At 48.5% G+C, this 16,940-nt stretch overlaps 1 long non-coding RNA gene across 1 annotated transcript; it reads left to right on the top strand.

Moving 5' to 3' along the window:
- Nucleotides 1-1,461: 1,461 nt before the first annotated feature.
- Nucleotides 1,462-14,272, top strand: LOC122937839. The gene is made up of 2 exons (XR_006389933.1): nt 1,462-1,536; nt 13,913-14,272. It is a non-coding gene; the product is annotated as an uncharacterized LOC122937839 (long non-coding RNA).
- Nucleotides 14,273-16,940: the final 2,668 nt, after the last annotated feature.

Genomic DNA, 16,940 nt, shown 5'->3' with positions numbered 1-16,940 from the left:
CCTCAGCCTGTTGCTTGGCCCGCCCTGTAAGCCTCTTACGTCATCCAGTGTACTGGCCGATATCCCGCCGGCGCATGCGCACTGTGATGACCATTGTGGGCAGCAGCATCATTCCATGCAGTGCGCATGCGCCGGCGGGATATCGGCCAGTACACTGGATGACATAAGAGGCTTAAAGGCTTTTTTTGGCATTGTTTTTTTTTTTTTTTACAGTGTTCAGCTGAGGGGTTAGGTCATGTGATATTATTATAGAGCAGGTTGTTTTTTCAACACCGTTTTTATTTTTTATGGTGTTTATCGGACGTGGTGGATCATGTGATATATTTATAGAGCCGGTCGTTACGGACGCGTTGATACCCAATATGTGTAGTTTATTTTTTATTTATTTTTTTTTATCTCTTATAAATGAATGGATATAAGAAAACACTTTTTACCAAGTCCTTCATGGATCTTGAAGATCTATTGGGGCTGCTGTACTATACTTTGCAATGCTCTTGCAAAGAAAAGTATAGTACTATCAGGTTTCCTGATAGATGGCAACACTGGACGCCTTGGCAAAGCGTACGGTTGCCATGGCAGCCATCGCGCCGCAGCTCGGCAGCCCAATGGTTGAGAGAGGGAGCCCCCTCTTTCTATTAACCCCATGGATGCCGCTGCCGCGGCATCTAAGACGTTATAGCAGAGTGTCAGCATACAGCTGACACTCTCTGTTGATGGCTGCAGCTTTCCTGAGCCGCCACCATCACATTCAGAAGGACCGCAAGGGGGGGGGGGGGGCAGGGAGCTCAGATGGGACCAGTGCTAATTCCAGGGGCCAGCACGTTTAGAGCACGGCATTCAAAGTTAAAAGCAGGGGGCTCAGGTCGGCAGCTGGCTCTGATCGTGCAGAGGACACGGAAGGGGCTGGTGGGAGACAATACAGGGGACAGATGTAGTGTCCCGCTAGGTAAAGGTGGGCACTACACAAGGGTTAATATGTCGATTGCATTAATGTAATGTTTACTGTTCATTTCCCTGTATTATCTGGGTGTCTGGCCTGTCAGGGTGTAGTTTAGCCTCCCAGACGTTAGAGGGAGCTAGAGGGCACTAGGAATATATAGGTAGGCCCAGAGAGTTAGTTCATGCCAGGTGGCTAGAAGTGAACATAGCCAGCCTGAAGCTCCTGAGTATAAGTTTAGCTCAGTAGAGTCACCCCAGAAGAAGAATTTACCGCCTGGGAGCAACCTGCAGCCACCTTCAAACCCAGCACAGGAACAGAACAACCAGCTCAGATTGTCATGTCTCCATACAGCTTCTCATAAATGTGTGCTAATTAATTCATATAGGGTTTGTCCTGTATTAAAACATGGTCAATTAGCGCCACCTTCTGACCATTTCCATATTGTTGTCTGTGTATGTTCAGCCTCTTTTGTTACTCCTCCCCTTTGTGACCTCACTTATCTGCAAGAAGGGGTGTAGTTTCTAGAAGTTGCCATCTTTCTTCACATGCTCTGCTGTACAAGATTATCTAAACTTCTACTATAGGCTGCATAGCCGGTAAGGCATTATTTCTTGCTGTTCTTTCATACCTATGTGATTATTACTAGCTATAGACATGCATTATGTGTATTTCTGTGTAGGCAGCTAGTTAGCAGTTCAGATGTAAAGTAAGGGCCTAGTCAGCTACCCTTGCAGACATGTTATATGCTGTTCTATGATATGTATCAGACATGTTGTATGCTATTCTATGATATGTATATTTGCAGTTCATGTACTTATTGCATTCTTTATGTTACTGGTTCACAGTTTCACACCAACTTACTTCGGCTCATTAAAGCTACAGATCATTACCTGGTCTCAATTTACTGAGTAGTAGGAGGGTGTTTATCTGCCTGCCAAGTCCATACACACCCCAGGGGTACACATGGTAACGAGGACAGGACATAGATAAGTAAGCTGAGAGGCAGAGGTACTTTAATCCTTGGTAAATAAATCTTCAGTATTGACCCTTGCTTTATATTAAAGCCAGCATTTAGGCATCCAGGCCTTGGGATCCAGCCAGCTAGAATAGCTGAGGGGATAGTGCAGCATAGTTCTGCGAAGCATTAACTGTTTACCCTCCAAGTATCTTGCAAGATTTATACCTGCCATATTGTGACGTAAACCTGCTGTGCATTTGTGACATAAGGGACTGCATCATCATCAATTTTATTTCAAGACATGGCGGCTCATATTGCATAATCTCTCTTTACTGACAGCCACAGCAGCAAAGAAAAAATGAAACCAAATTAACATATTGCCATAGCAACCGTCGCCTCCCACCTTAGTCCCCTATATAATGTTCACTAGTCCATAGCACTTCCTCTTTCTTTGCTGCTGCCACAAAGATATATACCTGTTGTTTTAGCAGCATATCATCTATTGTATTTTTCTGTGGGTTTATATATATATAGATTTTGGTTATGAATATGACAGTGAACGGCTTGTGGAGACATGCGGGACGACGTTAGACGGCCTGGGATTGTTACATGGTGCACACTATGTCCAATATTGTTTTATAGCATATAAATATATTGATGGTGTATGCGTTTTCACTGGCCACACACCCTGGGGTCAGTGACTTGACATGCACGAGATTATATTGTGTGTAGGTTGATGGGAGGGGTGTCCCATTATAGCCACACATCATGAAGGGTGATGGTGATGGCCAAGGGGGATGATATAATCGCTTAGGCTAATGGCAGAGCTTGATTTTCTTCCCCCTTGGCCATTTCCAAATAGCCTTTGGTGCGTTTTTACTTTGGATTTGTGCACATGTATGCGCTCTGGCCGCATTGGGTTCGTCCGCCTGTCCAAACATATTTACATCCCCATGGTTACTCCATATGCCCCGCCTGTGGTGTGACGTGCGCTGAGTCACATTGTCTGGCCTCCCTCCCCTCGCTGCTGCGGCTCCTACGTGCGTTCCGGTGGATGACGCTGCGGTTCATTGGAGCGTAGTGTGGGTGCGCGTCGTCGTCGGGGCATGGCCAGAGGCGTCTGGCCCGGCGCATACGCACCGCCGACGAGGGGACGCCAATCTTGGCGGCGTGGGGATGTCCATATGCGGTGAGCTCTGTCCGGTTTTTAATAAGGTACAGCTGTAAGGACAGCAGATGATTTTAACCCTTTATGCACCTAGCACTGTATATCTTGTTCACTGGTTATAAAGGGCATGAATCCTCTATATACTATATATGCACTTAAACAGTTGTGCACACTGTCTTTTCTCTGATGTTAATATGAACACATTTGTGTGCTCTAATATGAGTATAATTGTAATGTTTATTATACACGAATGTCATGTGACGATGTAGTCTTTGGTCATGTGACTAGATTGAAAACATGTGTAATCACTGATTGTAATTCACTTGTATTGGAGTGTGGGTATATATACCCTGTTATTTGCACTGTTATGTAGCTTGATAAAGGCCTCATTGAGCAGGCCGAAACGTCACTTGGATTAAAGTTTGGGGTCTTCACCCGTACACTAAAAGCTGGAATCTTCTGTTGACCTTATTGCTGGGTCTAGGTTTTTTCTTCCCGTTACTCTAGGGTATTTAGGTTTATTTTATTTTTTCCCTGTTTCAGGTGTCCTTATTTTATTCACCTTCTACCTGTTGGGGAGGGGGAGGGAGGTATTTTATTGCCCTGCTTAGGCTTCTGGAGTCCGACGGTTTAGTTTTCTCCCCATTCCCTGAGGACTCTCCCCTTCCTCCCTTCCCTCTTCTTACTTACTTCGTCGGGGGGAGGGAGAGTCTGAACGCTCGATCCACGGAGCGGCTCCGCTCTCCTCTCCCCTTCTCCCGCCGCTTGCTACTGCGCCTGTAGTCTCGCGGGATTACGGCCGGCAGCGCGATTTCGGCGGCCATTTTGTTGTGGTCTTTTCCTATTAGATTTTCTCTTACCTGCGTTGTTTCCCTCTGGTTTTTTCCTTCCGGTTTGTGGCCACACCTCCTAGCCTGCGTCTCCATTCGGCTCCCTCTCTCCCTGCACTGGCTCACTGCTGGGTGACTACCCACTGTGAGGTTGCTCTTTTCCTCCCTCAGGTTAACCCTGTTTTTAGGTTACTCCCCCTAGGATTTACCAACCAGTGCTCTTTCTTGCCACCCATCTACTGTTTAATAGGAGCCTGATTGTGGATCGGCTTATACTTGCTGCAGTGATGTCTCAACCATCTGGCCATACCCCATCACAGAGCTTAGAAGCAGGCAGAGATTCTGTCTCTTCCCCGACACCTGCACATGGTGGCTCCATTTTTTCCGCTGATGCGTTTTCAACGCTCCGTTTCTGAGGCCATTATGGCCGCTATGGGCTCCGTTACCTCCTCCCTCACCAAATCCATCTCAGATGCACGCCCTTCTGTCCTCACTGACACGGCGCAGCCTGAGTTACCTATACCTCACACCTCCAGAACACCTTTTGATTGGTGAGTCCAATGCCACCCCAGAAAGCACGATCTCGCGCAAAAGAGCCTCATCCCGCCGAGGAATTGGAAGTGCGCTAGAGCACTGTCACAACCAGACAGCTGAGAAGCTCTGACAGAGGCCTTTCAGATCCCCCCCCTTGACTTTCTTTGTTGTGGTATTCAGTTACTCATCTCGTTAGCCTCTCTCAGCTGTCATGTGTTGGACTAATTGCTTCCCTTTAAATTCCTCCCCAGAATGCTTTTCTGGGCGGCTTATACTTCTTCCTGGAGTGTGTGTGCATGCTGGTCTTGTTCTCCTCTCTGCTACAAAGCTAAGTGTTGAACATTTATCTGCTATTTTCTGTTTGCTGGATCCCAGGTGACCCTGACTCCCTCCGTATCTTGTGTAGGGAGCCGGTGGTCGTGTCCCCTCACTATTGTAGGGTGCTCAGGGGTTATATAGTCAAGGTACGTGGATATGCAAACCTCCACCATTCGGATCTTTGCATAGGCTGAGCAGCCAGGGAAAGTGCCAGGTCTTCTGCAGGGGTCTCCCTTTTGTTCCTTAGCTTTTGGATCCAGCGAGTCATTTATGCATGTTGCTTTGCCTTGTTTCCTGTACACCGTCCTTGACATTATAAGCCGCCGAAACCGTCTCAAGCATGGATCCGGTTTCACTTTTGGCTGAACGCCTTCAGGGTCTGTCATTGGAGGTAGCTGATCTCCGCAGGACTTTTTCTCAGCTTCAAGTGACCGGTTCAGCTGGCGTTCATGGACTTTGTTCTGAGCCTAAGATCTCGCTCCCGGATACGTTCTCCGGGGGTAGTGAGAATTTTGTGCGTTTTAGAGAGGCTTGCAAACTCCATTTTCGCCTTCTTCCCCATTCCTCTGGTGATGAGGAACGGAGGGTGGGGATCATTATATCGCTGCTCAGAGGTAACGCTCAGTCCTGGGCCTTTTCGCTGCCGGAGGGGGCACGGCCTCTCCGTTCAGTGGATGAATTCTTTGTAGCCCTGGGTCAGATATATGATGATCCGGATCGTATTGCTCTGGCTGAGTCTAGACTACGTCTATTATGCCAGGGTAAACAATCTGCAGAAATATACTGCTCAGAATTTCGGAGATGGGCAGCTGATACTGGTTGGAATGATGCTGCACTCCGAAGTCAATTTTGCCATGGTCTTTCAGAGGGATTGAAAGATGCATTTGCCTTTCATGAGAGGCCTATTTCTTTGGACTCTGCTATGTCTCAGGCCGTTCGTATTGACAGGCGTCTTAGAGAGAGAGGAGAGATGTCCCCTTCCTGTCATACTCAGTTCCAGGACAGTGCAGCGGTCCCATTCTGTGCGCAGGGGTCTCAGTCGCTGTCAGCCCCTTCTGAGCAGGAGCCCATGCAGCTGGGGTTGATTGCTTCTGACAATAGAAGATTCAGCTCGCATGGGAGGGTTTGTTTTTGTTGTGGAGGTATAAATCATTTGGCAAATATTTGTCCCTCTAGGAGATTCAGGCAGTTTTCTGGGAGTAATAAAGAAACAAACAGGAAAAAATCTTTTAAAAATGTTCCGTCTGTTACTATTGGCAGGGTTGAGGCGGAAATTGAAGGTTTTCCGTTTGCTTGTAGTTCCTGTTTTGTCCTGCCGGCTAGGGTGGCGCTAGAGAGCAAGGACATTTTTTGTGAGATTTTTGTGGATAGTGGAGCAGCGGTCAATCTCATTGATAATCAATTTGCGATAACTCATGGTTTCCAGGTGCGCACTTTGGGAAAGGATATTCCTGTTTTTGCTATCGATTCCACTCCACTTTCTCAGAAATCATTAAAGGGCATAGTTCACAATATCCGTTTAATTGTGAGTGATGCTCATGTTGAGGATGTGTCATGTTTCGTCCTTAGCGGTTTGCCTACCCCTCTGGTGTTGGGGCGGCCCTGGCTCACTAAGCATAACCCCACCATTGATTGGCAAGCGCGGCAAATAAATGGTTGGAGTGACTTTTGCAGAGGGAATTGCCTCATGACATCTGTTTCTGAGGTTGCTACTAAGACTGTACCATCTTTTCTCTCTGAATTTTCGGATGTCTTCTCTGAGAGTGGAGTTCAGGATTTGCCCCCGCACAGGGAGTACGATTGCCCTATTAATCTCATCCCAGACGCCAAGCTGCCTAAATCTCGTTTATACAATCTTTCCCAACCTGAGAGGATCGCTATGCGTGCTTATATCTCTGACAGTCTGAGAAAAGGACACATACGACCCTCGAAGTCACCTGTTGCCGCTGGTTTTTTCTTTGTTAAGAAAAAAGATGGTTCTTTAAGACCTTGTCTGGATTTCAGGGAGCTGAACAGTATCACAATTCGTGACCCTTATCCGCTTCCTCTGATCCCGGACCTGTTTAACCAGGTTGTTGGGGCTAAAGTCTTTTCCAAATTAGATCTAAGAGGGGCATACAACCTGGTCAGGGTCAGAGAAGGGGACGAATGGAAGACGGCCTTCAATACCCCTGAGGGCCATTTTGAAAATTTGGTTATGCCTTTTGGTTTGATGAATGCCCCAGCCGTTTTTCAGCATTTCGTGAACAGCATTTTTTATCATTTGATGGGAAAATTTGTATTGGTGTATTTGGATGACATTTTGATTTTTTTCTCCCGATTTCAAAACTCATAAGGAACATTTACGTCAGGTCTTGCTCATCCTGCGGGAGAATAAATTATATGCGAAACTGGAAAAAATGTGTGTTTGCGGTTCCAGAAATTCAATTTCTGGGGTTTCTTCTCTCCGCTTCTGGTTTTCGCATGGACCCCGAGAAGGTCTGCGCTGTGCTTGAGTGGGAGCTTCCTGAGAATCAGAAGGCGCTGATGCGTTTTTTGGGCTTTGCCAATTGTTACAGGAAGTTCATTTTGAATTATTCTTCTATTGTTAAACCACTCACTGATATGACCAGAAAGGGGGTAGATTTTTCTTCTTGGTCAATAGAGGCGCGTAAGGCTTTTTCTGATATCAAGGAGAGTTTTGCTTCCGCTCCCATCTTGGTGCAACCTGATGTTTCTTTACCCTTCATAGTTGAGGTTGATGCTTCTGAGGTGGGTGTGGGGGCGGTCTTGTCTCAGGGTTCCTCTCCTGCCAATTGGCGACCGTGTGCCTTTTTCTCAAGAAAACTCTCCTCCGCAGAGAGAAATTACGATGTGGGAGATAGGGAATTGTTGGCCATCAAGTTGGCTTTTGAGGAATGGCGCCATTGGCTAGAGGGAGCCAGACACCCTATTACCGTATTTACTGACCATAAAAATCTGGCCTACTTGGAGTCAGCCAAGCGTCTGAACCCGAGACAGGCCAGATGGTCTTTGTTCTTTTCTAGGTTTAATTTTGTTGTCACGTTCCGCCCTGGAGTTAAGAATGTGAAGGCAGATGCCCTGTCACGTTGTTTTCCGGGAGGCGGGAATTTTGAAGACCCGGGTCCCATTTTGGCTGAAGGTGTGGTGGTCTCGGCTCTTTTTCCTGAATTGGAGGCAGAGGTGCAGGCAGCCCAGTCAGAGGCTCCTGATCTTTGTCCTCCTGGGAGGTTGTTTGTGCCTCTCGCTTTAAGACACAAGATTTTTAAAGAACACCACGATACGGTCCTTGCTGGGCACCCGGGGGTAAGAGCCACACTGGATCTCATCGCTCGGAGATTCTGGTGGCCTGCGCTTCGTAAGTCGGTTGAGGGTTTTGTGGCAGCCTGCGAGACTTGCGCTCGTGCCAAAGTCCCTCATTCACGGCCATCAGGTCCTCTCCTTCCCTTACCCATTCCTTCCCGTCCTTGGACACATCTGTCCATGGACTTCATAACGGACCTGCCTCGTTCCTCGGGGAAGACTGTGATTCTGGTGGTGGTGGACCGTTTTAGCAAAATGGTGCATTTCATCCCTTTTCCTGGTTTGCCCAATGCTAAGACGCTGGCGCAGGCATTTATTGATCACATGTCAAATTGCACGGTATTCCTTCAGACATAGTCTCTGATAGGGGCACGCAGTTTGTTTCCAGATTCTGGAAGGCTTTCTGTTCTCGCTTGGGGGTTCGGTTGTCATTCTCTTCTGCTTTCCACCCGCAGTCGAATGGCCAGACAGAGCGCGTCAATCAGAATCTGGAGACATATCTGCGCTGTTTTGTGGCGGAGAATCAAGAGGATTGGTGTTCTTTTTTGTCCCTTGTTGAGTTTGCTTTAAATAACCGTCGTCAGGAGTCCTCTGATAAGTCACCATTTTTTGGTGCATATGGGTTTCATCCGCAGTTTGGGACATTCTCGGGCGAGGGGTCTTCTGGTTTACCTGATGAGGACAGATTCTCCTCGTCTTTGTCATCTATTTGGCAAAAGATTCAGGATAATCTAAAGAGCATGAGTGAGAGATATAAGCGTGTGGCAGATAAGAGACGTGTGCTTGGTCCGGACCTGAATGTTGGTGATCTGGTGTGGTTGTCCACCAAGAATATCAAATTGAAGGTTCCCTCCTGGAAGTTGGGTCCTAGGTTTATTGGGCCTTACAAAATCCTGTCTGTCATCAATCCTGTTGCATACCGTCTTGATCTTCCTCAGACTTGGAAGATCCATAATGTTTTTCATAAGTCCTTATTGAAACCTTATGTTCAACCCATTGTACCCTCGCCTTTGCCTCCTCCTCTGATTATGGTTGATGGGAATCTTGAATTTCAGGTCTCTAGGATTGTGGATTCTCGTCTTGTCCGCGGTTCTCTTCAGTACCTTGTTCATTGGGAGGGGTATGGTCCTGAGGAGAGGATGTGGGTCCCAGTGACGGACATTAAGGCCTCTCGTCTCATCAGGGCTTTCCATAGGTCCCATCCTGAGAAGGTGGGTTCTGAGTGTCCGGAGTCCACTCATAGAGGGAGGGGTACTGTCACAACCAGACAGCTGAGAAGCTCTGACAGAGGCCTTTCAGATCCTCCCCCTTGACTTTCTTTGTTGTGGTATTCAGTTACTCATCTCGTTAGCCTCTCTCAGCTGTCATGTGTTGGACTAATTGCTTCCCTTTAAATTCCTCCCCAGAATGCTTTTCTGGGCGGCTTATACTTCTTCCTGGAGTGTGTGTGCATGCTGGTCTTGTTCTCCTCTCTGCTACAAAGCTAAGTGTTGAACATTTATCTGCTATTTTCTGTTTGCTGGATCCCAGGTGACCCTGACTCCCTCCGTATCTTGTGTAGGGAGCCGGTGGTCGTGTCCCCTCACTATTGTAGGGTGCTCAGGGGTTATATAGTCAAGGTACGTGGATATGCAAACCTCCACCATTCGGATCTTTACATAGGCTGAGCAGCCAGGGAAAGTGCCAGGTCTTCTGCAGGGGTCTCCCTTTTGTTCCTTAGCTTTTGGATCCAGCGAGTCATTTATGCATGTTGCTTTGCCTTGTTTCCTGTACACCGTCCGTGACAAGCACATACTGAATTAGAGATCGACTCTGAGGTTGACTCTGAGGAGGAGGCTGGATTGGAGGATGTTGATTTCCCCGAAGGGGATCTGTCTGACTCTGCATATGCGGATCCTATTCCAACGCCCATCCCAGCGCCTCCTGGCGCTTCGTCTACGGACGCGTTGCAGGGACTGGCTAGTGTATTAACCGACCCGCTCGGTGAACCCCTCTTCGATCCCGACAGTCTCCATCACCCCAGATCTGCTGAATGGCTCCCCCTTGACCACGTGGCTCAGTACCTTGAAGCGCGTGTTCATTGCCCTCTATCTAAGGAGGCTCGCAACAAACTGAAGGCCGAGTGCCTAAGTTCTATTGTTGCAAACAAGACCCCATCTGTGGACCCAAAAATGGTCCAGTTCTTAGCAAAATCTGGGTGGAACCCTAGAAGGGGTCTAGAATCAGCACTAAAAGCGTGCCAGGACAAGCTCCTGGATGTCTTTGGCCCGTTGACCAAGATTTTCGAGATGGCGGAAATCGCCAGAGAGGCTAATACGCCTGTAGATCCGGAGGAGCTCCGGGGTTGGGTCCAGCGGGCCATATGTATAGCGGGCAATGTGAATAGCTCCCTGTCCATTGAACGGCGCAAAGCTATTCTGTTCAAAATAGAGCCCGAATTGGTGAATCTAGCCCTCACTGAGGCCGGGAGAGAGGCACAGGGTCTCCTGTTTGGAGAATCCTTTATTAAGGACATGGGCAGGTTCGTGGGTGCCTTTACTGCCCTGGACAAGGCACAGTCGTCCACGAAGAGAGTATTCCAGGGCCGTTTTTCCTCGAGGGCCGGCGGTTACAGGGGCCGTTCAGCCGGCCGCTCTGCATTTCACGCCCGTAGTTCGGGCAGAGGCTCCTACAGTCAGAGACCCTTTGCTCACCGATCCTCGTTCCAGGACTCCAGGCAACCGCAGGGTATCTTCCCGTCCCGAGGCGCGCCTAGCCGCAGGCCTTTCAGAGGAGGTTCCGGATTCCGTCGTCCCCTTGGTAAGTGTTCCTCGTTTCCCTTTTTCTCCAGTTTGTGTAGGGGCAGACTCCAAAATTGTTCTCATGTTTGGGAGTCAATCACGTCGGACGGTTGGGTCCTGTCCACAGTACGGGGCTTCCAGATAGAACTGGTCCAGTACCCACATCATATTCCTTTTCCCCCTCCTATCCCATCCTCCGGGGCCGCATCTCGGGCCATAGACAAGGAACTAACAGAACTGCTTCACAAGGGCGCCATCGAGCTGGTCTCGTGTCCCTTGGAGGGCATTCTCAGCAGTATCTTCCTCGTGCGGAAGAAAGGAGGGCAGATGCGCCCGGTCATAAATCTCAAACCTCTAAACAGATTTGTACGCTACAGGCACTTCAAGATGGAGGGTATTCACCTCCTCAGGGACCTCCTCCTCCAGGGAGATTGGATGGTGAAATTGGATCTGAAAGATGCCTATCTCACCGTACCGGTCGCTGTTCCTTACAGGGACCTTCTCCGTTTCCTTTGGAAGGACCAAACGTGGCGTTTCTCTTGTCTTCCCTTCGGCCTGTCGTCGGCCCCTTGGTGCTTCACCAAGCTCATGCGCCCGGTGGTGGCGTGGCTCCGCAGCCGCGGGATCAGGTTGATCATCTATCTAGACGACCTACTCTTACTGGCTCAGGATCCTTCTGTCCTTCTCTCACAGTTACAGGTTACGATGGATCTTCTGTCCCGGTTGGGCTTCCTCATCAACTACGAGAAGTCTTCGTTAACCCCCTCCAGAGTGATGGAGTTCCTCGGTTTCTCGGTGGATTCAGTCTCAGAGACCCTCAGTCTTCCCCAGTCGAAACTTCGGTCCATCCGCAAGGAGATACGCAAGACGTTGGTTACCCCTCGGATCACGCTGCGCCACCTGGCACGGATCATAGGACTCCTCTCCTCCTCGATTCAAACAGTTTTTCCGGCCCCTCTCCATTACCGAGCCCTTCAGCGCCTAAAGCATGCACACCTTCAGACCAGTGCCTCATACGCGGACATGATCTCGCTGGATGCGGAGACTCGGGACGAGTTGCGTTGGTGGATCTCGAATGTCCAAGCTTGGAATGGGAAGGCGATTTGCGGTCCACGCCCGGACTTCACAATCGACTCGGACGTCAGTCTGCTCGGGTGGGAGGCCCACTGCGAGGGGGTCTCCACCGGGTGACGTTGGTCGCAGGAAGAAGCCTCACTCCATATCAACGCCCTGGAGCTGTTGGCCAGATCCTTTGCCATCCACAGTTTTGCCAAGAACGTCGCCAGTGCCTGCATTCGCCTTCGTATGGACAACGTGTCTGCTGTCCGATATGTAAATTCCATTGGAGGTACCCATTCGTGCATGTTGTCTCATTTGGCCAAGGAGTTCTGGTCTTTCTGTCTCAACCAGGAGGTTACGGTGGTGGCGGAGTATCTGCCTGGTCTGCAGAATGTCCAGGCGGACTGGAACTCTTGGTACCTCAAGGATGGCAGCGATTGGAAATTAGATGGACTGGTGTTCTCAGACATCTCATCCCTCTGGGGCCCATTCTCTATCGACCTGTTTGCCTCTCGATTGAACGCTCAGTTAACACGCTTTTTCAGTTGGCAACCGGATCCAGACGCAGAGGCAGTAGACGCATTCCTGCAGGATTGGCGCGGACCTCTCCTCTACGCATTCCCACCGTTTGCGATGCTTCCCCGGGTCCTGAATCAGCAAGCGGAATTGGTCTTGATTGTGCCGTTTTGGACTTCCCAGTCATGGTTTCCCCATCTGCTGGACCTGCTCATCCTGCCGCCGCTTCTTCTGCCGGACTTCCCAGAACTTCTCCTAGACTCAAGAGGCGCGCGACACCCACTGCTGTTGGAGGGATCTCTCCGTCTGCTGGCCTGCAGGGTATCGGGCGCCTCACGCAGCTCGAAGACTCTTGGAACAGTCGTGGGGTCCGGGCACCAGGAGGGCCTATAGAGCGGCCTGGGGATCATGGTCTGGTTGGTGCGTGGCACGACGTGTGGATCCCCTTTCAGCCCCTGTATCGGACGTCTTAGAGTTTTTGACGGCCTTATTTGAGGAAGGTAAGGCGTATCGTACAATTAATCTCTTCCGTTCGGCGATTTCTTCCTTTCACCAGGGATTCGAGGGACGTCCTGCGGGTCAACACCCTCTGGTATGCCGTCTCCTCAAGGGGTTTCGTATGTCGCGACCTCCTCGGCCGCGTTTTTCTTCCACCCGGGACGTCTCTTTGGTCATGGATCTTTTCACAACTTGGCCATCTAACTCTCAACTTTCCCTACACCAGCTTTCGGCTAAACTGGTTACCCTCTTTTGCCTTATATCTTGCAAAAGACTTTCTGACGTCAGGGCTTTGGATTTTGATGCCAGGTCTATTTCTCCGGACGGAGTCACTTTCAATATCTCCCGCCGGACCAAGACTCATATTCGATCTGTCTCTTATCTCAGTTTTCCTGCTGTTCCAAACCTTTGCCCGGTCGCTTGTCTCCAGGAATATGAGGCTAGGACCTCCATGCATAGATCTGCTGGGAACCCTCAGCTGTTTCTCTCGTATCGACGACCGTTTGCCCCGGTTTCCACTCCTACTCTGGTGCGTTGGGTTAAGTGGAGTATGTCTTTAGTGGGTGTAGACACCTCTGTGTTCACGGCCCACGCTACTAGGAGTGCTGCCTCCACCTCTATGTTGGTGTCTGGAGCTCGTTTGGAGGACATCATGAAGATTGCCGACTGGTCGCGGGCTTCAACTTTTAAAGAATTCTACTTTCGCCCTTCTCTACATGCCTTCTCTTCGGTTATTTTACAGCTTTAAACTTGCAATATGAGCCTCCGTGTCTTGAAATAAAATGGTTGAATTTTACTAGTTTATGACGTAAAGTCATGATTTTATGAAAGACACGGAGGCGAGTATTGCCCGCCCTAGGTATTTTCCCTCCCTTGGGTTATTGCTTGTTGGGATGTATAGTTTTATTTGTGATGATCTGTATTATTGTGGATTCTTGATGGTTTTTCGTGTTTGCACATGTCATACGGATGGAACATTTTCTTTCATGCGTTTTGTTCTCTTCACAGGATGACTTCTCTGATGTGTGGTTCTCGTTGGATCCTGTGGAGTAGCTTCTTCCTGTTTCAGTTCAGCGGTTGCGAGTTCAGGGGAGTTCCCCATCTTTGCCAGACGTTCCGGAAGACGGCTCTCCTGTTATCCATTTCTGGGTGTTTCAAGTTCGGATGGTTCCAGTTTTGCGGTTCAGTTTGGAGTATCTGATGTCCGGTCCGATAGGAGTGGCATTCGCCAAGAAAGAGGAAGTACTATGGACTAGTGGACATTATATAGGGGACTAAGGTGGGAGGGGACGGTTGCTATGGCAATATGTTAATTTGGTTTCATTTTTTCTTTGCTGCTGTGGCTGTCAGTAAAGAGAGATTATGCAATACTCGCCTCCATGTCTTTCATAAAATCATGACTTTACGTCATAAACTAGTAAAATCCAACAATTGTATGTACAAAGTTGGACTGTTTCTCCAAGTAAAGCAACGTTTGGTTTACCATACCATCTGTGTACTCTATTACTACTCCTACAAATCGGTGTGCCACCGTTACAGGCACTGGCGTCACGATCCTTAAAGGGACTTTGCCTCAGGCACTCAAAATACCTGCAACATCCAGGGCACCTCATCCACCATCAGGCCTGGTCCCTATTTACAGAGTGTGCCCCAGAGGAACTTGTGTCTACCTCTCCTTCACTGCCGCATGCCTGCCCAGGGTTCTCCTCTAAAAGGTGAGTAACCCTCGATTGCTCATAACCGTGACCTCACTATCACAATACCCTGCAGGTCTGGCGTGCTGCACAGATGGGGGCTCAGATCGGGGCAGGGGGCACAGATTGGGGGCCAAGATCAGCTAATGCCTGATTTCAGGCTCTGATCAGCAGAGTGCAGATCAGAGCCTGAAACCGGCATTTTTACACTGCTGCGTTCCAATTGGTTAGTCTGCATAGACTAACCAATCGGAGCGATAGTCGGCAAGGGACCACTCTGATTGGTCCCTTGCCGGCATTACTGGACTCTGCACTGTCCCTGACATCGCCAGTGCAGGGGCAGAAGCTTTAAACCAAGTGCTTTGCAGCGCACGGAGCATGTGTAATTAGCACGTATATAGCCGTAGGGCAGTTGGGAAGGGGATATAAATAAGTGGTTGCCGAGAACCAACATCACAATCATTGCAGACTGGACCTAAAAAAAAGAGTCCCGGCCACCTGAGAAGAGTCATGGTTATTCATGAATTCCTGCTCTCCTGCCCACCTGCTGATGGCTGACAGTCTTCTACCGAGTTTTCTCCCTTTCTCTCTAGGAGAGAACTGCCAATCATCAGCAGATGTGCGGGAGAGCAGGAGATTATGTCTAACCAGGACTCTTCTCAGGTAGATTTGACTCTTTTTGAGGCCTGGGCTGCGATGATTAGGATGCTGGTACTATTAGCTCTTGAGTGACACACCGCTGAGATCAGCATTTCTGTCACTATTTTATGCTGCCCTCAGTTTTAAATATTTTTGGTTATGCTGTGACATTCATCCTCTGCCATACAAACAGCTGCATACAATCATACTGCACTGAAGGTGCACACACATCAGATGTAGGTCAGCCAAGTTAACGTATAACGGGTGAGGAAGTCCCAACTCTTCACTGATGGCGGATGTTGGATGAAAGAATGACTGGGCTTGTTGGAATTCATTGTCTTCCAACATGCACAATAGGCTACCTCCCATATTGTTATTGCTATTAGTGGAGGGAATCACTGTTCAGTTATTACAATCCAATCACATCTGCTGTAGTGATGCATTATGTCTACTATTGCAAATTGTAACATCAAACAACACAATTAAGCGATTTTTGTATCATAATTTTTTGTTCCGTGTGTAACATATAAATTGCTTTCCATCCTGCATAGACAGCAAAAAAAGTACACGTTAATGGATACGTATATTTTTCAATAGAATCCTCTGATGACGGATGTCACTGTGTGGCATCTGTTGGAGGCATCAGTTTTAACAGATATGTTAAATGTGGGGAAAAAAGGCAATGTGAACACAGCCTAATGCCTTAAGGCCTCATGCACACGACCATTGTTGTTTTCCATTCCACAAAATGCGGTTCCGTGATCTGTTTCCGTTTTTGTTTCCGTGTGTCTTCCTTTATTTTTGAAGGATCACCAGACATGAAGGAAAGTAAAAAAAAGTCAAAGTCAAGTTTGCCATGCAAATGATAGGAAAAAAATGGACGCGGATGACAATCTTGTGTGCCTCCGCGTTTTTTCACGGTCCCATTGACTTAAATGGGTCCACGAACCGTTTTCCATGAAAAAAAATTGAACAGGTTATATTTTTTGGACGGACTGGAACCACGGATCACGGACGCAGATGGGTCCGCAGAAAATCACGAAAAACTGAATAACGAACACGGAATGAAACAACGGTCGTGTGCATGAGGCCTTATTCACACGTCAGTGTTCGGTCAGTTATTTCCATCAGTGATTGTGAGCCAAAACCAGGAGTGGCTCTAAACACAGAACAGGTGCAGATCTTTCCCTCATACCTTATGTCTGTGGAGGCTCCAATCCTGGTTTCGTCTCACAATCACTGATCTAAATCACTGACCAAAACACTGATGTGTAAATGAGGCATAAGTCCTCATGCACACGTTCATTGTGTGTTTTGCGGTCCACAAAACACGGATGGCGTCCGTGTGCATTCCGCAATTTGCAGAACGGCGCGGACAGCCATTAATATAACTGCCTATTCTTGTTTGCAAAACGGACAAGAATAGGACAGGTTATATTTTTTTGCGGACCACGGAACAGAGCAATGAATGGGGTGCTGCCTGCATCTTTTGCGCCCCTATTGAAGTGAATGGGTCCGCATCCAAGCCGTAAAAACTGCGGCCCGGATATGGACCAAAACAGTTGTCGTGTGCATGAGGCCTAAGACTGAGCTTTCAGTACATCTCCTGGCTACAGTGTGCACAGTATCCTTAGGATAATTCATCTGATTATTAAGTGGGGGCCTAATAGGTATTACTGTATGTCAGATTTACGGAAACTGAC

Source organism: Bufo gargarizans, chromosome 1, assembly GCF_014858855.1.
Source record: "Bufo gargarizans isolate SCDJY-AF-19 chromosome 1, ASM1485885v1, whole genome shotgun sequence".
NCBI lineage: Eukaryota > Metazoa > Chordata > Amphibia > Anura > Bufonidae > Bufo > Bufo gargarizans.
Note: the sequence above shows the minus strand (reverse complement) of the source record. Positions and strands in the feature narration are given on the sequence as shown.